Source organism: Panthera onca, chromosome A1 (genome assembly GCF_046562875.1).
Source record: "Panthera onca isolate mPanOnc1 chromosome A1, mPanOnc1 haplotype 2, whole genome shotgun sequence".
In the NCBI taxonomy this organism is placed as follows: Eukaryota; Metazoa; Chordata; class Mammalia; order Carnivora; family Felidae; genus Panthera; species Panthera onca.
The window spans coordinates 86,688,816-86,711,186 of NC_138339.1; the positions used below are offsets into that span (position 1 = coordinate 86,688,816).

The window sequence follows — 22,371 nt, forward strand, 5'->3', positions numbered from 1 at the left end:
AAATTGACAATCCAAGAATATCTCAGTTAACTTACTAATTTTTTGTCTTTCTTTCAACCTGGCACATGACATTTATAGCCAGAGACCTCAAGGAATGTCATTGTGCCCCCCTCATAATTATTGTTTTTCAAATTAGTGAATTTGGAAATGTATAATCATTTCAGAAAGAAATAAGTGACCTATGTATCCTAGCCAATCAGCCTACACCAACCAAGAAAGATTTTTGAAAAAAAAAAAAAAGCTGTATAGATTTTATGTAAATTTGGTATTTATGAACACCAAAGTTTTAGCACTGACATCTGCCTGAGAAGAAACTTCATTTACAGCAGTGGCAGAAATGAAGTTCACTGTGAACTAGTTTTGGATACCATATGCTTTAACATGCAGAAGAGGAGGGGAAAAGAGGCATTCTCAAACAGATTTTTCTTGCTCTCACTGTGTATGATGTTGCATGACAACATTGTGACATCATAACTTAGGCTACTTTATTTGCTGTTGCACCAATATAGCGCCAAGGCGTGGAGTAGCACCTTTGGATGCATACGGTGCTTTCCTTTCATGAAACTTAAGGCACTTCGCAGGCATTTTCTTTCTAAACCTCACAACATCTCTCAAAGGTATTGCCAAACTGGAGACAAATTTCACAGTTTAATCATGTGGAACACATTGGTAAATATAGATGTGCCTTTTAGAAAGTTGCTTCAAAGTGTATTTGCAGCTCACGCGCCGTTCCTCAGGGTGTAAACCAGTGGTGTAATGTAAAGCTTTCGGCCCTCGCCCTCCCGCCCGCGAGCTGGGAGGGTAGATGTGTTTGGCAGCGAGCAGTGGTGCAGGAGGGAAGGAGGGTGGGGCAGAAAAGGCAGGCTGTTTCGTTACCCGTCCTTCCCTTTCCTTCTTGTCTCCCCACAGGGGTGCCTCCTTTTCCCCTTTCTTTTCCTTTCAGCATCAAAAAGAAGACTGAGTTATAAAATTTAACTTGTAATTAAGAGTTTGGTTGGATTTTCAGGGCAGAACACAGCTGTCCATTTAATTCACAAGGCCTGTTGATTATAATCCTGGCAGTCTCTCTCTCTCCCTCTCTCTCTCTCTCTCTCTCTTTTTTTAGTATATGTGCTGCCGAAGCAAACACTATAATCCTGGCAATCTAACCAGTGCAGATAATATAGCTTTAAGGGAATACGAATTCTTTTGAAATGGGAAGTGGCAATATTACAGACCTGTTTCTTGCTCTAATCTCTTCAAATCAAGTATGAAAGGGAATGGGCCTTTTCTCAGGATATTTCTGCCTCTCAAACCCACACTTTTCCTTCCCTCACCCCCACACCTCCTAATCCCCTAGAAGGGATCCCTTCACGTGGAGCAGAGATCTGGATGTGAATCCTAGTTGCGTCACTTAATAACTGTATGAACACTGAGTCGTTAAACCTCCCTGAGCCTGTTCCCGCATGTGTAGTTTATACATACTACTAACTCCCAGGGTTGTTATGAAGATTAAAATAACATGTATGGAAGAGCTGGAGGGCTGCCTGTAGAAGACAAGAGTGTGGTCAATGAGAAATATCTTTGACCTTCTGGTTTTCTGGGGATGATTAGTTCCAGCCTTTTGGGTATGATGCAAACCAGGACATTTTTGAGAGTGAAAGAGGGAGCCTCAGGACAACAAGAGGTATAAACTGGGACTGTCCCAAGCAAATCGGGATGTGTGATTGGTCTGTATAGGGAGAACTTTCAGATGGCAAGTGCCTGTGCCTAATTGCACATGTAATTATGGAGATGGGTTCCTGTATTTTATGAATAAGAAGACATCATTTATTGCCCACATACAAGTTGAACTTCACTCCTATTTTCATAACTTTGTATAGCTTGTATTTCCCCAAATGTGCCACATAGACAACAGCTGACACATGAGGCTGTTTCAAGTAGTATACAGCAAACATTATTTTTTTCTAAACTATCAAGTCAAATCTATAATTTTGGAAAAAATTTTTAAAAATAAGTTCATGTAGACCAACATTTGAATTGATTAAAGAAAACGAATCAAACTAAAATTGGATTACAGATATAGGAAGGTTGACCCGGAATGACTGATAGGTGGGAAAGCCTTCCTTGACAGGGTACAGCCAGTAGCATGAAAGAACAAGCTTCTCAGGATTTGGATAAACAGTATTATAATATATCACCTTTCATTCCAGGAAAGGTGCTTTGTAAGAGTTGGAGCTGAGGTAAATACCCAATTGTGGCCCAGGTGAGGGGAATAGAAATAGAGTAATTGCAGTTGAATATTAGCCATGGATACATTTTCTTTTTCTTTTTTAAATTTTTTTATGTTTATTTATTTTTGAGAGAGAGACAGAACACAAGTGGGGGAGAGGGAGGAGCAGAGAGAGACGACACAGAATCTGAAGCAGGTTCCAGGCTCTGAGCTGACAGAACAGAGCCTGACGCGAGACTCAAACTCAGAAACCGCGAGATCATGACCTGAGCCGAAGTCAGACACCCAGGCGCTCCTAGCCATGGATATACATTTTCTGGTGAGTCTGGGGCTTTACCACACCATTTTTACACATTATTAATGTAAACCATGAATGAAGAATTGATAAAACTTGGCAAAATCTAATACCTACACTGTTTTAAACTTTGTGGGGACGTTTTATTTTTATTTTTTGAGAGACATAATTTAGGGTGGAAACTAGTTTGTCTTGTCTTGAGAATTTCAGGAATAAAGACACCTCAAACTCCTCAAATTAAGTGAAAAGCTCATTTAATTCCCTGGTAATCAAAAAGGAATTTCTGATTTCTAGTCCCAGTCCGTTTCTAGTTTAAGCGCAGTCTCCAAAGAAAGAAAAATTGGGAAGGTGTTGCCACTCTGCCACTCAATATTTGTTACAAAGACCACTGACAGCAGTGGACTTCCTAATCTTCACCAAAGTTGTTTATACTTTGTTTTCTTTTTATTTGTGATGTCTTTCATCAGACTTGAATGCTTCTTATTCTGTTTGTAAAATGGAGACAATTTAGCTAATGTATCAAGACACCTGAGTATGAATGATTAGAGGTTAGTCCTTAGCAATTATATTCTACTTTTTCCTGAAACACATAGAAATATTTGATAGATGATCATTCACAGATATCTGTGTGCACTTGAGCTTAGGGTTTGTAAAGGTTTACAAGTATTTATGTATGATTTTATGTGTATTTTCAGAGATTTTTTTTTTTCTTGTGGAACTTTGAAAAATGAAGAGAATTAAGTTGTTTCTAAAAAGCCAAAGCAGCCTGCCATCTCTTTTTCTTTTCTGGGCTACGGTCCAATTTGCACAGCAGTTGCAAAGAAAAAGCAAACGCATCACTAGATTCAGCGAGAAATATTGTAACAGTATGTAATCTCTGTCAAGATAAAATTGCTTTGTGATTTACATTACAATAAATCCTGACCTTTAAGTGCTGCAGACTAAGCTAATCTGTGAAGTACTTTATTCCAACACTGAATCAGCGAGTGAAGCTCAACCAAATGGAGTGTATTAGTCCCACTGTGGTGTGGTTAAAGAGCCTATATATATCGAAGCAGATTACAGTGCATTGTTCTATGTGTACTATAATAAGTAGAATAATTGAAATATTCAATCTGTTTCATCATTGTGAAATAATAGAATTATTTTAACCTCCCTTCTGTTTGCCTATTATGGGAATTACAAGTAGCTTCATTTAAATATCATTAGGGCCTGATTTAGATCGATGAGAACAAGGAAATTCAGAATTCAGGCTAAAGTACCACATGACATTTCAACCTTAATTCACTTCTTATGGCTGTTAATTATTTTCTTTCTTTCTCTCTCTCTCTCTCTTTTCCCCCTTGATAACACAGTTAAGACATTGTGTTGAATTTCTCAGTACTAGCTTTGAATTTTTGGCTTTTTGTCTCCCCAAGTCAAGTGTTAGGTTTATCAATCATTGGAGAATAGAATTTTCAGAGATACTGTGAATTTAAAACTAAGTAGAATTTACCAACTTTGGGAGATTTTTAGCCATTATTTCTTCAAAGATTTTTCTTTCCTCTGTACTCTTGGCTTTTGTCTAGATTTTGATCACACACGTATTATGACAACTTGATATTATCCCAGAGGTCAGTGATACCTTTCTTCCCGCCCCCTCACCCCCAGTTTTTTTTTTCTCCGTGCTTCATTTTGGATAGTTGCTTTTGCTTGTCTTCAAATGCGCTCCCCCTCCCCCATGCAGCTCCTAATTTGCTGTTAATCATACCCAGTGTATATATTTTATTTCAGGTACTCAACTTTTCATCTCTAAGTGTTCCATTAAAAAAAAAACCAAACCTCATTTCTCTCCTCATCACACTTGTGTTTGCTAATTCTATTATCTCTCATGTATGCTTCTTTTCCTGTGTGGTGAGTATTGATTGGATACTGGATATTGTGCTTTTGTTTTTGAGTGCTAAATGTTTTGGCATTTCTATAAACAGTGTTGTATTTTGTCCTGGCACACAGTTAAGTCTTAGGAACCAGATTCCTTTGAGGCCGAGTTTTTTTGTTTTTTGTTTGTTTTGCTTTTATTATTTATTTTTGAGAGAGAGAGAGAGAGAGAGAGAGAGAGAGAGAGAGAGAGATGGGGGGAGGGGCAGAGAGAGAATGAGGCAGAATCCAAAGTAGGCTCCAGGCTCTGAGCTGTCGCACAGATGCGGGGATCCAACTATGAGATCCTGACCTGAGATGAACTTGAGGCTCACCCGACTGAGCCACCCAGGTGCCCTGAGGCTGAGTTTTAAGCTTTATTAGGCAGATCCAGAACAGCCTTTAAACTAGGGCTAATTTGGCCTGGCAACAAAAGCAGTATAACCTGAAGATACTTCCTCTTGTTTCGAGTATTACGAGTCTTCTCACCCTGGTTGGTTGGGACAGGCAGAGTTTCTGGCCCTGTCGGAATGGAAAATTGGCCGCCTGCTTTCTGCTGCTTATTTGGTCAAAGGCACTACTTTCTCTTGCACGTACAGATTGGTACTCAGCTAAAGATCTGTGGGAAATCCTCCACTGATCTCTGGAAATTTCTATCTGTGGAGCTCCCTCCTCTCTGGCACTTTGCTATGGAAATTCTACCTGTCTTGGCTGCCCTGAATTCCAACTTCTGCCTCTTAAACCCAGCAAGACCACAGGGCTCAGTCTGGGTTTCCTTGTCTTCTCCGAGAACTGGAAACTGCCTTCAGGGAGTAAGGTGGAACGATAGTAGAGTTCACATTGTTTCCCTTTTCTTAGGTTGCACACTCCTGTGCTGCCTATTGTTCAATGTCTGAAAACAATTCTTTCCTATATTTTTGTCCTGTTTTCTCTTTGCTTAAGGTGGAAGATTCCCTGTTTCTCTATCATGGTCAGAAGCAGAAGTCACAAAACTAGAGTTTAAAAGACAGTTTCAGATTTTTATTTAACTATTTGTCCAACCATTCTTGCCAACATACATTTCTGGAGATGTCAAAGTAAGTGATAAGAAGGCTGTTAAAACAAATTCTGGACACAATAAACTGTAACAATGTTGATGCTCATGTCTAACCACAAAGCGATATAATGATTGCAAAGCACATAGGGCGCCGTAATCACTTCAGCAACTTCAGATTCGAATTTTTTTTTTTTTTACTTCTTTCAGAGTTATATACAAGAAACCAGTGCTTCTTCCTAATAAAATGGAATTTCCTAATAAAATAGTGCTAGAGGCCTCTTCCATTGGTTCTTATGGTAACTGTTGCTCTGCTCTATTTTAAAGTTACATTGAGTTCAGGGGAATAGTTTTCATTTTAGTAAGACAAACTTTTTTTTGTTAGTTTGTGGGTTTTCATTTTAGATTTTTTATAATAAATTTATAGGGTGCCTCGAGGGCAGCCCAATTTGCATCATAGGGGGCCACATAAGAAAGTCACTTGGGACAGACCACTCTGTTCTGCCTTGGAGCACTATTGCCTAGAACCAGAATTGTTCATGAGATACCCCATATTATAAATAGAGACATCCTCAGGGCACCATATCAATGTACACTGGACATCTTCTCATGCATTTTGAGAGGAAAATAGCAGTTTTGATATCAGCAAGATGAGAGCAAGTATTCCTAATGCTAAAAGGATACCTGAGCGCTTGGCTGAAACATTAGTATTTTTAAAGGTCAATTTCATAGTTCCAAACAATTTTAAAATTAAAATATAGTGATTTTTCTAGAATCATTTGATTTAGTGCAAAGAGTACAAAGCTAATAGTTTGAAGGAAAGATTATTTAAAAATATCGATACAGGGGCGCCTGGGTGGCGCCGTCGGTTAAGCGTCCGACTTCAGCCAGGTCATGATCTCGCGGTCTGTGAGTTCGAGCCCTGCGTCAGACTCTGGGCTGATGGCTCGGAGCCTGGAGCCTGTTTCCGATTCTGTGTCTCCCTCTCTCTCTGCCCCTCCCCCGTTCATGCTCTGTCTCTCTCTGTCCCAAAAATAAATAAAAAACGTTGAAAAAAAAATTAAAAAAAAAATCGATACATTGATATATGTAAGTTTACACACACACACACACACACACACACGAATAGTCTTTCAAACTGCTATTTATTTTCTTAGCAATGTTTAAAAATTGCCAATTGATGGACTGGTATAACCTGATGACTTACCAATATTCAGATTTTCTGTGATGCTCCACAGACTAGAGTGTATGAATCTTTTGTGATATCAATGAAATCAACATATACCTCCAAAATAACAATTTTATTTTTATTAGGAAGAAGCCTTGATCTTGGTTTGCAACACTTTCTACTGATTTGGGGGTTTTGTTGTCCTTGGGTCTGTGAAGACACCCCTCTAACTCCTTACACAGAAATGCTGACTCCACATTGATTGTATCGCTGTTGATGTTTTGTTGCTATTTGTTTTGGGGGTTCAATAAACTAAACACCTTATCACTGGAGTGCCTGGGTGGCTCAGTTGGTTAAACGTCCGACTCTTCATTTTGGCTTAGGTCCTGATCTCATGGTTTGTGGGCTTAGGCCCCACCTCAGGTTCTGCACTGACAGTGTTGAGCCTGCTTGGGATTCTCTCTTCTCTTTCTCTGCCCCTCCCCTGCTTGTGCTCTCTCTCAAAATAAATAAATAAACTTAAAAAAAAACACAATATCTTATCACCTATTTTGTTTTACATGTTGGTCTGCAGGTTTTTGGTTTTGCTGTCATGCTGTTTTCTGTTTTCATGACAATTTGAGGTGATTTAAAACTACCCCAACTGCCACCACTGTCTTCCCAGAATTTTCCCCTACCGTGACTTCTTAAAGCTTTTGTTTCTTCATCTGTTAAAGAGAACAAAACAATCTCCTAATATCCCTTCCAACTCTGAGATCTTTGACTGCATAAGATAACCGTGTTTGAACCCAAAATTGTGGAGGAAGGAGTATAGAAGGTATTGCCTCACTCTCATATTTTTGGTCCCTGAGTGTCTAAGATTAAGTTGCTGTGTGGCATATTTGTCTCCCGAGTCAATACTTGTCCTTACATCGATACATCTATCCATCCATCCTAATAAAAAGCCCTGAGCCTCTGCTCTGTACTACCTTTGTTTCTCCAGGTACTTATCAGGTTTGTTTGTGCTGTTTGAAGCTGTAAATAGCCTCACTATAAATGTCATTTCTCAGATACATGGCCACCTAAGCAGACTTGATTGGAGGTGGAACGTGAGTTTTATACTGTTGTTGTTGCTGTTGTTGTTTGGTGGGGGTAGGGGGAGGGATAAACTATTCCAGCTTTTTAACATAGACGATTTCTTGCCTGCCACCACAATCTGGATCAAATCAGGGCTTGAAGTTTCTCTAAGATTTAATAATCCAAGGAAGAAAGCCAATTGACCTTACTATTCGGTTAGTAGCCAGACTCTATGAGCTTGGAAGAACTGAAAAATCGAGGCCTCAGGAAGTTCATATTATTCGTTTATAGGCATGTGACAATTCAGTGTTATCAGCTAGCTTTGTGTAGGCAGCTGCTTTCTCTTCTCTGAGGCGGGACAGTCCTGCTGAATAGTTATCAAGAGACTCCAGCAAATGGGGGGGGGGGGTGGTGGGGAAGGGAGAAGACACTCTCAGGCAGAAGATGCACTCAGGGCAGAATTTCAGGCAATGCTTCACTCCTCTGGAAGGATCCTGAGCTCAACAAATTGTCAATGACTTACCTTTTACCACACTCCCTGATGTCTTACAATTTATATAATAAACATTTATGGAATACCTACCATACACCAGTCATTTTATTTTCTTTATCCTTTTTATCTTAATGTATTTTTTTTAAAGTCATACTTGCATATGCTTAAGAAATCAAACAATACTTTAAGACTCATAAAAAATAGCTGGCTCCTGTTTTATTCCTCTTCTCTACAAATTCCTTCTCTCCAGATGCAACTGCTTTAAATTACTTTTAGCTGTTTTTTAAAAAAATATTTGCTTCCATATATCAAAATAACAGCTTTTACCATTATTTTTTGATTTGTCAGGTTTTTTTAAGGTTTATTTTATTTATTTTGAGAGAGAGAGAGAGAGAGAGAGAGAGAGCGCGCACGTGCAAGGGGGGAGGAGCAGAGGGAGAGGGAGAGAGAGAGAATCCCAAGCAGGCTGTGCACTGTCATTGCAGAGCCCGATGTGGGGCTGGAACTCACAAGTTGTAAGATCATGATCTATGCTGAAATCAACAGCTTAACCAGCTGAGACACCCAGGCACCCCTGATTTGTCAGTTTTAAATATTATTCATTGACTTTTTGCTCTAGAAGATTATGGTTTAGCTTTCTCATATCCTATCACTTCAACCCAGAAATATTTCTCCATTCTCATCCTTTCAGTAAAATTACACACTAAAACCTTGGTTTGTAAGCATAATTTGTTTGGGAAACACGCTTGTAATTCAAAGTACTTGTATATCAAAGCGAATTTCAAGAACCACTGGCTCAGTTGTGATCATGTGACATTCAGCATCATGTACTACTTGTCTTGCAAGACATCACTCACGTGTCAAGTTAAAATTTATTAGAAATGTTTGCTGGTTTTGTGGAATACTCACAGAATAAGTTACTCATAATCCAAGATTTTATCCTATATGTTTTATTTAAGTCAATATTTGTTTACATTGTTATGATCATATATTATGCATAGCAAACCATATGTTATACTGTATTTCATTGCCTTTCTGATATAGCTTATGTTTTCTTTGAAATAAAAAGTCTCTTTTTAAAAAAATTTTCTACGTAAATATCACTGATTCATCGCCAATTCTCTGACAGAACTGAAATTTTAATACTTTGAATGACCACTGTATTCACTCTGTGTTAGAAATAGCTCTTCTAGAGATCTGTTCTCCAGCCTTCATCTGCACTGGTTGCTCTATAGACTTGCCCCATAGCTGTCATCCTGAATATTCCACTTACATGTCTGTTACAACTTTTTACTGTGACCCATTTGACTCTAATGCCTTTTCTGAATTTTCTACTCTTTTATTCTCTTTATGTTTCAGTTTGGATTTTTTTTTTTTTTCAAATGAACTATTTTCTAATTCATTAATCCTTTCTTTTGCTTGTCTAATGTGTTATTATACCCATCTATAGATTTCTTATTTTGAGTTTTTTTAAATTTTTTCGTTCTAAATTTTCAGTGGATTGTTTTTAATATAGACTGTTCTGACAAAATTATTCATCTTGCGATTTATTTTCTTGAATGTTAGTGTAGCTATTTTGAAGTCCATATTGATACCTCTGATACCTAGACTACCTGTGGGTCTGTTTCTGTTTTATTTATTTATTTATTTATTTGCTCTTTGTTTTGAGTCATTTTTGTCTTTCTTGCATGCCTGGTGATTTTTGACTTAATGCTGGACATTGTAAATTAAAACTTATAGAGGCTCTGGATGATTTTTATCTTTTTCCAGAGACAATTTTCTCTTCTTTAGCAAGCAGTTAAAGGAGGGATGGATCACCTTGGTACATTTGCAGATAGTCTATTTCCAGTCTGTTCTTGCTTCTAGAGTATTTTCCTTTTGGGGATCTTGGCTAAAAGTCTGGAACTATTTATCAAGATCTCTTATCCTTGGTGGGCCTTGAACTTTAAGTTTTGTCTTCTTGACGCTGTGGTCAGTTAAATATTCTGCTTCATTTTTAGCTTCTAACTGCAGGTTTCTGCTTGTTTTCTTTGCTTCTAATCCTGAAAAGTTTAAGAATCTGAAACTACGTTAAAGAGAAAAATTCCAAGGAATGTCAGGTTTACTTCTCCCTGTGGTCCTCTTTTCTTTAGGATATTGGTTCCTCAAGTTTTGGAATCCTGGGTATCCCTGAACTTGAATTTGTGTCTCCCCAAACCATTGACACTGACAACAAACTCCAGGCCAACCCTTTTTTTCAGCTTCAAAACCACACAATACAAATTAACAAATGCTCTGAGGACCATCAATGAATGTAAGGCTTACTTCAATGCATTTTCCTTTCTCTGTGATCTTGGCTCTTCAAATCCTGCCTGCCTTAGTTGTCTTTAGTGCTTTAAAAGAACTGTGTTTACCCAGATTTTAATTTGGAAATCCTGACTTTCATGATTTGAATGTTTTTTTGTTTTAGTTCTGTAATAATTTATTGCCTTCAATTTTAGGTTTTATTTTTTTCTTTCAGTAATTCCTGGTATTTTGATATTGGATCTGTTAGATGGATCCCTAAATGTTTAACTGCTTTCTCTCTTCTATTTCTATATCTTTTCCCTTGGGCTAATTCAGAGAAGAATCTTTAATCTTATGTCTTGGGGTATGGGATAAGTATGATTGCTGGTGTTCTGAGAGCCAAGTAGAGGATGGAGTTGAGGGAGAATGTTGTTCCTAAAGTAAACTTCCCCTCAAAGCTCTTGTTGCTACTTGATACCTTTCCCATGCCTTCAGCTGTAACCTATCCTTGGATTCAGAACTTGCCCTAGTTTATCCTCTTCAATGGATGAGAAAGATTTGTCTATAATTTTGTTTGAAGTCCCCCTGTATACCTACCTTCAGAAATACTTGGTGCTGCCAGTTGTCGAGGCTTTCCAAGTGCTGTGGCACGATTAGATCGTAGACTTAGTTTTCAGCTTTCTCTGATAGGTTGAGACACTTCCCTTTTTCCTATTTGCTTTTTACTTTCTAAAATTATCATGTCATCTCTTGTCTCCTACATTCTTCTCACTCATTTTTATTGTCCTTATGGATTTATGCTTAAAAGTGTTTTTTTTTCTTTTCTTGTGTGTGTGTGTATGTGTGTTTTAAACTTTAGAGTTTTGGGGAAGGGCCAGAGAATAGGTGTGTTTAATCCACCATACTTAACAGGAAATTTTAGGTTCTTTATATATATCACAACAAATTTCCACAGCATGTATTTATATAAAGAAAATATGGAAGGAACATGGTAAATGATAAAGTTAGAACTAAAACTCTGTTATGAAAGCCTGCATTTTTGAATGCGGTATTTTTGTTGTTGTTTTACTTTGAAATTCTAGGTTTTACTTACAAACATGAAGAAATCCAATTCTTTTCAAAACTAAGTGATTCATGAAATAGGAATTTTTGCAACACACCTTTACCTTCTATTTTGTGCAATAAATTCTTGTATTTTCAGCACTCTATAATGAATTGTAAATTTTCAAAATCTAATGTAATTTTACTAATACATTTTTTCATTATAGTTTCTATTTTATGCTTGAAATTATGAATACTACACTCTGGAGAAATTATTTTTTAATTGAGACTTTTCTCTAAGTCAAGATTATTCTTCCCAATAGACTATATCCATTTTATTTCATAGAGACTAAAGTTTCTTGTTTAACTCTCATGTTGTGTTTTTGCCTAAAGCCTGAAAACTTCTGGGAAGTTTCTTATTTTGTTTTCTTTTGGGCTGCTCCAAAAAGCTGTTCCGTTTTGCTTCTTCTCAACATGTCTTTGATCCTGGAGAGCCTTGGTAAAAATTTCCCCATGTATTCACCACACAATTAATGATTTACTTTTTCTTGATGATTTATGTGAAACAAGTAAGATTTTTTTCAGAAGACAATTTAGACATTTTGTAACAAGTGTAACATACATATAATGCATAGAGAGTTTCTGTAAGAAATCTCCATCTAAAAATCATGCCAGCTTTACTTTCATATTCTTACTAAAGAATGGAAAGGGTCCTGCCTATCGGGCAATTTCACATGAGGAAATAGAGTTATGGTGGGCTGCTATCACTTCTAAACATTTTTGTTCCATGAGAGTTATAAAGGACCATATTTCCCTTTTGAAGCTGTCACCTACTTTCAGGCAAAAACTCTTTGTTTGCACTTTCTTCCCTATTTTCAAGAGGTAGGGCAGTGATATCAGCTAAAAATTTGCAGGAAAAATATCCAGATAATTACAGAACTAAAACCAATGTGAAAGCATCTGATGTTATTATTTGAATTGAGAATAGAGTGGGTCCCAAACTATTTCATTGGTCTCTGTGTCTCTTGGCTCTCTGAAACCTCCATATTATTGCTTGTTTGAAATAATCAAGATTACTTTCTTTTGTTAAATGCCTACCAGATTTTTTCACTTGTTTAAAAAATTTCTACTCCCTAGGAACTCTTTCATCCTATTTGATCAGAAACAGTCAATTGCTCTGTATCCTCTTTGAGTGATTTGTATATTCAGTTTATCTGCTTTTCCTTAAAATTTGCACTTAATTTTTATTTACTTATTTATTTATTAAGAGAGAGCAAGCAGGGGAAGGGCAGAGGGAGAGAGGGAGAGAGAACTCCAATAAGGCTCCATGCTTTCAGGGCAGAGCCCAATGCAGACTTGATCTCACCAACTGTGAGAATATAACCTGAGCCGAAATCAAGAGGTTAAGGAAGCTTAACATACTGAGCCACCCAGGTACTTCTTGCACTTCATTTTTTTGTGTGTGTGGTGATCCTTGAACCGTTCCATGGCATTTTTTCTCTCCCAACTAGATTACAAGCTCTTATAGTTAACAAAGGAGTGCCATCCCGACATATTAAAAAATATGCTCCATAACTGTTGTTCCCCTAAATACAGGAAATACATGCTTGTGTTTTAATTCTGGAGTGTGTGTTCTTTAGTGAAGGAACTGATGCGAGATTTCCATTTCCATGTGGGATCCTGGGTGGTCTGCCATGAGCAAAGAGACAACAGGTGGCTATCATATGGGACTCTTTTTAAATTAGGATAGTGACATGTAGAAGATTCTCCCTGTTATCCTACTGGCATACACAGCCCAGAGGAAGATAAAAATTAAATAAAAGGAAACAATTTCAAAATAAAGCGATGAAATTCTAGCTGAGTAAGTGATCAATTAGCAGATAGAAGTAGATTGAAGAATTTCCCAAAACAAGTAAGCAAAGGGAAATCTAGAAACCACAAAAGAATATGTATCTAGATCTATTATAAATCATGGTAACCTCTTCTATAACAAGGGCAGTTTCCAACAGGCAACTCTGGGTAAGAATTTAAAAACTAGTGTTAAAGCCAAGAAGCGAAAAATAAAAGCGTAAGCAAGAATAGCTTCAAAATGACTTTGTTTCAAAGCCTTTTAATGATAACAAAATAGTAGCAAAGAGGAACAAATCCCTGAAGGAAGAAAGGTACATGTAAGTATTAAATTTACAAATGTTAGAAAAAGAGAATCACAAATTAATGATGCAATTTCCCCCCAAGAGAAGCTGAAAAGGAAATTTAAATCATTTTGAGGAAATGACTCTCTCTGATGTTGAAATTACCTTTCTCTTTTAATATATAAACTATGTAGAAATATAAGTTATTGGTTCAAATGTGGGTCCTCTGTACCTTGAATCATGTCTGTCTTCCTTATATCCTATTATTTGGTCTATTATGAAGAAAGTTTGTATGACCATGTGGTGGCATGCATGTGAGGTCTTGCTGACATTTTAGACCAGACTGAAGGGCAAGACATCAAAGAACATAGAGAACAGAGAAAAAAATTGAGGAATAGCAACTGATTCAATGTTTACAATAAGAGATGGGAGATATGGTAGAAGAAGTTGGTTACCAGTATCTCCCACATAGCAGAGGCCAATAAATATTTCAAGTAAGAATGACAAGAATAAATACAATTGTAACATTAAACAAATTTGTCCCCCACCAAAAAAGATAATAAAAATAGCTGCAATGTATCAAATGCTTTACACATGCCAAGCACTGTTCTACATATTTTTATTTCTTTTTTCATTTGTAAAACACCTTTAGAAGCTAAACATTATCCTCAGTTTACCAATGAAGAAACCAAGGCTCAGAGTTGTCAAGTGTCTAGCCCAAGATCTCTTAGCCAGCAGCACTGGAGTGAAGACTGTCTTCCAGACCATCTAACCATAGAATTTGAACTCTCAGATATTATGATGATACCTCTTCTTGAACCAAATATTTATGCTCAGGATGTCCCCAGTGTTGTTTGTAGGATGAACTAGGTTTCAATATAGCACAGTATAACATTTTTGTTTTTGTTTGAATATTAAAATTGCGTGGCAAACGTCTTCATTTGGATGTTCTATAGGTCAGAGTCAGCCATTAAATGGTCTTAAACTAGAGCTTCTTGTCTTCCCTGCAAGCTGCTTCTTTCTTCTCCTTCTCCTCCCCCTCCCCCTCTCCTCCTCCCCCTCTTCCTCTCCCCTCCTCCTCTCCCTCCTCCTCCCCTCCCCCTCCCCCTTCTTCTACTTCTTCTTCCTCTTCCACCTCTTCCACTGCTTCGTCTTCTTCTTCTCCTCCTCTTTCTCCTCCTCCTTTTTCTTTTTCCTCTCTTCCTCCTCCCTCCTCCCCCTCCTTCTCCCCCTCCTTCTCCCCCTCCTCTTCCTTCTTCTTCTTCTTCTTCTTCTTCTTCTTCTTCTTCTTCTTCTTCCTCCTCCTCCCTCTTCTTCTTCTTCTTCTTCTTCTTCTTTTTCTTTTTCTTCCTCCTCCTCCTCCTCCTCCTCCTCCTCCTCCTCCTCCTCCTCCCTTATTATATAGTTAATAGCACTATGATCTACCCAGGAACCTGTGAAGAGTTGACCGTTTCTTCTTTCACAGCCTCCACAGCCGGTTTAGTCACTAAGTCCTAGGCTCTCACCTTTACAATATCTGTGTGATCTGAACCCTCTTTCTGTTTCACTGCTCATGCCTTTGTCAGGCCCACATTTCTTTCTCTTGTATTATGTCAAGAAGATTTTGATTTGTTTTACTGTCTCCCATCATGGTCATTTCCAATTCACAGTAATGCAGCTGGAGTCATGGACCCTGTTTAAAACCTGCTTCCCTAAAAAAAGAATTCTCTTTGCTCCCATGACTTCATTCATGATCTATATGCTGATAAATCACAAATTTATATCTCTAGCCCAGATTTTGCTTCATAGCATCCGTATTAATGTTTCTAATTCAATAAACCATCCACCCAATGCCTTGGACTTTCTCACTCTAATAATTAACAGTTACAATTCTCACAATTCTACTTCCTGAATACCTTTTCTTTCTTTCATTTTTCTGCTTCCAAACTGCCATGGTAATGGTCCAGTCTTCAACTTCTGTAATAGCCTGAGTCACTGAAGCAGCCATGATAATATGCTTCTAACTAGTTGCTTTGTACCCATGGTTTCCCACTTTTAATCCATTCTCCACACATTATATTTCATTAATGACAATACACACTTTTTTTTTTTTTACATTTGGACTTCTTTGAAATCAGGGGAAGTCTTACAACTAATTTTGCATCTGCAGTTTAATTAGTAGCATTTTTAAAAAATAAGTCACATAAAATAATGATATATTTTATATTCAGTGGTTCCTTAGAGTTGATGAAATATGATAATAGGAAAAATCATCTTTTTGGATGTTACTATCCTGCACAGGATCTTCAGTGATTTCCCCTTTTAGGGTAAAATGAAACATTCTTAACATGCCTCTGAGGTCCTGCATATCTGACCTTTATTTACCTCTGTAGAATCATTTTGTGCTGATCTCCTCTTAGTTATCTATCCTTGAATCACATTAACTTAGTAAATATTAATTGGCTGATCACTGTGTGCTAGGCACTAGGATGATATATCAATGAACCCAAAAAACAACACGGCAACTGCTGGTATGGTACTGACTATGCATTTGAAGACTCTTGGCTTATCCTGATTTATCATGTTATTTCTTGCCACAGAATACTTAGTCCCTCTCTCAGGAAGGGTCCTTCCTCCTCCCCTTACCTTTTGTTCTTCTACCTTTCTAAGCCCTACCTTTTACTCATCCTTCATGGCTTATGTGACACAGCTCTCCCCCACAGTCATTCTGTTCAATACTCTCATGGTTCCTGCACTTCTTTTCATGGCCGCCATAGCACTTGCTTTCTTGGGATCTGTCTTCCTTTCTGGGCTAATAGGCCCATGAAGACAGAGGCCACATCTCTTTAACTCATGGCTTTCTCCCCAGCTCTTAGTCTAGTGCCTGGGTCATATTAAGACCTCTTTAAATATTTATTGAATGAATAAGCAATGGAATTGGAAACATGTATTCAATTTCAAACCACCCTGAGATATTCTGAATTTCTACTACTTGAATATATTATTAAAACAAAGCACAGCAATAACAAAAATAGAACCATGGGGTTATGTGAGAAGTTTTAGGTTGACAGGCAAGATGAGAAGAAAATATAATATCAGTTTCAATCTGAGATGCACAGAAGTTGATATTAAATATCATAAATATTTTCTTCCTTAAAGTGCTATAGTACTCTAGCATCATTATTTTGATTACGCATGAATATACTTACAACATTTGTACAGTAGTTTTTGTGTCTTGACAGATTATATCATATTCTTTCTCTGCTAGTCTTAAAAGCTTCCTTCTCTTTGGTCTATTCTTTGTATTAAAGAGGAGCTGCTTTTGTGAGTCATGGATTTGCTCAGTGGATTATGCTTATGAGCTAGTTGTACATTTAATTCCAAGTGGTGAATTAGCCTAACACTAGACATAATCTGCTGTTTTGCAAATATGGGTCCGGTTATATGCCCAAGAAAGCAATTAAAATAGAAGCTCACTAGTGTCATTGTACTTTTAAATTAGCGTGTTTTCATTAGTGTTCAAAGCACTTTTTAACTGCTTACCTATTCTTTGCTTTAGATATAAAGTTTCTTCAACTATATGTACTCTAGTTCATTATGTGTGTTTCTTGTAATTGCCTCTACATTTATATTAACATAATCTTCCTCAGTTACCAAAGAAAAATTTGAGAAATAGTGAAGAAAAAAAAATCTTACTTTTTTGTAAGAAGAAAAATGTTCCACAATAAGTAGAGAAAGAACCACGATGTTAGGTTTTCTAGTTATTGAATTTTAGCTCTCTTATTTTTAGCAACATTTCCTAAATCCTTGGATGAAAAGGCTATAAAATGTGAAGTATTATTACCATAACCTATAGCAACAAACTACCTCAACATAGGTATAATCAGAAGGAAAATTCTTATAACCACATTCATATTCAAAGATCTTGTGATATAAGCCAACCCCTGTGGGGGTATTATTTTCAAACATAACAGGTTGACATTATATAATTACACACTGCTGGATATTGAAATAGCAAAAAAGGAAAAAGTGCTTATAGTAGTACTCACAGCACACTATTATGAGTATTCACCTTTATCCACACATCTTTAGAAAATTATTTCTAGTTACATATTATAGACTTTAGCAAAGATTTAGTGATTTATTTAATATCAATATTAGGTTTTGACATTAATGTCTTAACAAGCATAGGGAGGTGTGGTCCTAAGACTCCCTTCCACTCAATTAAGGGGCCTCAAAGTGAACCTCTTCTCCATTATTCTGCATTCAGTTTGTTAAACAGACATTCACATATGTATGTGTAAATAAATATTCAAAATCCCATTTTTTTAAAAGTTTATTTATTTTGAGAGAGACAGAGGGAATGTGAATAGGGGAGGGGCAGAGAGAGAGAGGGATAATCTCAAGCAGGTTCCACACTGTCAGTTCAGAGTCCATGTGGGGCTTGAACTCACAAAACTGTGAGATCATGACCTGAACTGAAATCAAGGGTTGGATGCTTAAACGACTGAGTCAACCAGGTGCCCCCACAATCCCATTTAATTATTTTTATAATTTGCAATTCCTCTCTACTTAATTTTTCCCTTTATTGACTTTTCTACTTTTGATGATAACGTTCTTTTCTAAGATAAATTCCTGTTTGTTTTTTTTTTGGTCCCCCTTTACTGTCTATTTTTATTTATGCTGATTGGAGAAGTGATGGGGATTTGTCACTATTTTTGATTTCTCAGATTTCTTTCTAATTATTCTCAGTGCCACCTTCTTCCCCTTTAATCTCTGGATTTTAACCACCTTATACCTTTCTCCCTTTCACATGTCAGGTTTCTCATATTTCCATTCTCTTCAGTTAACATGAGCTTTTTGGTCAGTGTGATGCACTGTGAAATGTGGTTTCACAAATATTTAGGCTCCAAATACTGTCAAATCTTGGAACTCTGCCTAGTCTCTCTCTCAAATTGGTCAGCTTACTATCTTACATCTCTTCTTTCTACTCTGTTATGTAAATACAATCTATTGGTTCCTTTTGGATTTCTCCTATCTGGTCTTCTTTTCTAGAATGGAATGCATATAATTGTAGGGTGTATAATTTCATATTTAATATTCTCAGCTATTTTTTTTTCAAAAGTGACCTACCTATGGTAAATTAGAGAAGATAAGAGAGACAGAGAGCTAGAATATGAGACTGAAACACAAGTATAATATATTTTGGGGATAGCATTAATAGACCATACAAGAATAGTCACTATTTAAGAGTAAATGCTAGTAGAGCCACAAACTAGTAGTATAAATAGTAGTCTAGAGAGTAGTATGCTTCCTTCCTCAATAACAAAAATCAACCAGTCAACCAACCATGCCATAACAGAGTAGGCTTGTCCTAATTAACAAGCTCAGATTTAAGTGGGTACATGCTCAATAAAAGTGAACCAAGACCCTTCATGTGGTTATAAGAGGCCTAAAGGGGTCTTGGAGTTTACTAAGTTAGCTTTGGTCACTGACTCTGTCCTCTCTCCTTAAATCTCTTGCTCTTTCTTTCTATTGGCACAAGGCAAGGATCTAGATGCTAGGATGCAAGATGGAGGTCATTTAAATACCACTTCTTCAACCCCCTACTCCTCACCCATGCAGGGACTGAGTAATAACTACAACAGGTTTTCAGTAAACATTTGTGGATAGAAATGATAACTTACAAAAGAAATTCAGTTAGCCTAGTTTGTTCATCTGTTTGCTTGCTTTTAATAAATTATACCTGGAGAATCCTTATTAGGGGCACCCTAAAACTTCTGTAGGTGTCATCTTGAGGTATGCAGTTACAATCATGATCTTTCAACTGAAATAAATTTGGAAAATCTTGTTACCACTATAAAACTAGAAATCAGTATAAATAGGCATCAAATAAAATCCAAATGCAAATTCTCTGGAAATATAGTGTGATTATTCTGCTTTATCTCCCATAAAATCTGCTCTTCACACCCTTTATGGCCTCTTTGGGGTGTTGCTGTTTATGAATAAAAATATTACTTTAACAACAAAACAAATTTCTTTGCTCTAATTAGGCAAAATGAAAGCCTTCTGTTACAATTTATATTATTAAAATTTTGACATTTTCTAATGGCATAAAACAAGTTTTATTTTTAACAAAGTCATATTGGAAAAGTGCTTTGAGGAGATTTCCAAGTTCTAGTGAAGCTTAAGTTTTTGTAATCATTTGATACCAAAAATTATGGTGTAATAAAGTAATTTTGGTAGTCCTTTTTTCCATTTTAAATAGTAATTGACCTCTAGAATTATATGCACCAGAGTAATGTTACTAGTGATTAAAATGTAAAAAGATAATAATTATTAAAAGCTTCACGCATAATAGAACTCATCATTTCTGGCCAACAGAGTCTTTAGGGTAAAACAGTTAAGTAGGATTTGCCTATATCAAAACTACTTGGAAGGATTATTTAATCTGGACCTTTATTTATGAACCCTACAAAATTGTTGAAAATGACCAAACTATATAACTGTATTTAAAACAACGAACTATAAAAGCCTTTCTTCCATAGTTTATGTTTTTTTTAATATATCTGTATCTATATAACTTATAGCATATGACAAGATATATCTTTTTCTTGCATCAGGACCTTTATTAAAGCTTTTGAAATATGCAATTACAAACACTCAAAATTGATCTTAAAAAAAGTCTTTTTTGGAAATTTTGTTTTTTCCAAAATGTTTCCTATTTAATTTTCTTTTTTTAATATGTATAATTTTTTTTAGTGTTTATTTTTTTTTTTTTGAGAGAGAGAGAGACAGAATACGAGTGGGGGAGGGGCAGAGAGAGAAGGAGACACAGAATCTGAAGCAACTCTAGGCTCTAAGCTGTCAGCATAGAGCCAGATGCGAGGCTCAAACCCATGGGCTATGAGGTCATGAACTAAGCCGAAGTTGGATGCTCAACTGACTGAGCCACCCAGGTGCCCTCTTTTTTTTTTTTTTTAAAGATTTTATTTTTAAGTAATCTCTACACCCAACATTGGGCTCTGGGCTCATTGGGCTCAAATTCACAGCTCTGAGATTAAGAGTTGCCAGATAGCCACCTCATCCTATTTAACTTTCTAAAAGGAGTGGCTATTTTATGCTGCAACTGCCTTGTTCTATTCAAAGCATTCCAGGCCTGTGTTTATTCTGCAAATATTTCTAAGCACCTGTGGTGAGTAGGCATTGCGCTAGATACTATGGATATACTAGTGAATTAGATGGCTGGCCATCCCAGCCCTAGGGGTTCTTACATGCTAGTGGAGAGTACGAATAAACAAAAAGGTAATTGCCATATAATAGAGAGCTGGGATTGGGGTAAATTGAGAATGCTATGGGAACATGTAAGAAGGGCATGTAGTTTAGTCTTCATGGGTCCAGGAGAAGAGGCAGTGAAATTGAACCCTGAAGAGTGAGTGGGACTCAGCTAGATCAGGTGGAGAGGAAGAATGAAAAGACTCTTCCAGGAAGATGAAATAAGAGGTACTCTCTTGAACGGATTAGGTTTTCTTTACATAAATACTTTTTGTACACTGGTGATGAGAATCCTGTTTTAAATTACTCTTAGCTGGGAAAAGTCACTATTTGCTTTGTGTAAGCAGGTGCTAAAAGAAATATCTTCCTATGGAGATGAGTGAAACCTTTTCATGGTTGACTATCCCCCCTAGTAACAGCAACTAGCTGGACTACTTACTTGCATATAGTACAATGAATGCAAACTTGACTGTTTGACCTCGCTCTTACCTATTTAACAGGTCTACTCATTAAGAAGCTGCACAAAGTAAAAGAATACTTGAAAAGAATATGGCTGTTAATACTTGCAATGTGTTTGGCTGTGTGTAACAACAAATAAATCCGATCTGAATTGTTAAACAATAATTGGTTGCCAATGATATAATTGGCAAGTCAGGAGTAAGGCAGCCTTTTGTCATACAGTTGCTGGTGTTGAGTCATTGAGGACCCAGCTTCTTTCTGCCTGTGTGTTCGGCCATACATGGCATGAGCTTCATCTTATTCCTGTTTCTCCCTTGTGGTGACCATCAGGGCTATCAGAGCCATGTGATTTCTTGTTGACATTGAACAGAAGAAGGTGAAATCCTCTGCCTCAAGTATGGAATCAAGTTGTTTCTTTTAGTCTGACATAGTTAAAGACATATCCTACCCTGGACCAAAAACTGAGACCAAAGCACAATGTTTTGTTTGCTCAGGGGAGAAGTATACTTAAAACAGTGAGGAATCAGGATATCCCCCCCTGAGTCATGGAGAGGAGGCATGGATACCTAAGAAAAATCATCTTTTTGCTAGGAAGGAGGAGGGGAGGAAGGTTGTGGGATAGAGAAACAGCAGTGTGTCCAACCACGTTGTTTGCTACTCCTTCATATTTGTTTAATTCAAATTCGGCCTCCTGACCAGAGAAAAAAATACTTCCATATCATTGGGAAAAAAGGTCATAATTCTAATGGATTCTAACTCTTTGAACCATGTGTAGCTTGGTAATTAGGGGGCGATGAAGTAAATGTTGAGTTGTGGAGACCACTGTTTTATCTTTCCTTTCCTTTGCTTCCTGAATTGTACTTTTGAATTTCTATATTGGTTTTTGTGGTCCACGTTTACCATAGAGTAGAAAGAAATTGCAGGCATTTATTTTGCTGTAAAAGTATTTTTAGATGTTTTGTGGGCTCTGTATCAATTACTGTATAACATAGAGTTAGGAAGGAATGTGCAAAATATATTTAGCAACCTTTGATAATATTTTAAGAGCATTTGATTCTGACACATGC

General features: G+C 36.9%; 1 long non-coding RNA gene across 1 annotated transcript in view; it reads left to right on the plus strand.

Annotated features, from left to right (window-relative positions):
* The first annotated feature begins 457 nt into the window (after positions 1–457).
* LOC132681185 (uncharacterized) overlaps positions 458–22,371 on the plus strand; it is a 183,222-nt gene continuing 161,308 nt past the window's right edge. Inside the window, exon 1 of the long non-coding RNA XR_013554026.1 lies at positions 458–617. This is a non-coding gene — a long non-coding RNA (uncharacterized LOC132681185). The remainder of the gene's footprint in view (positions 618–22,371) is intronic.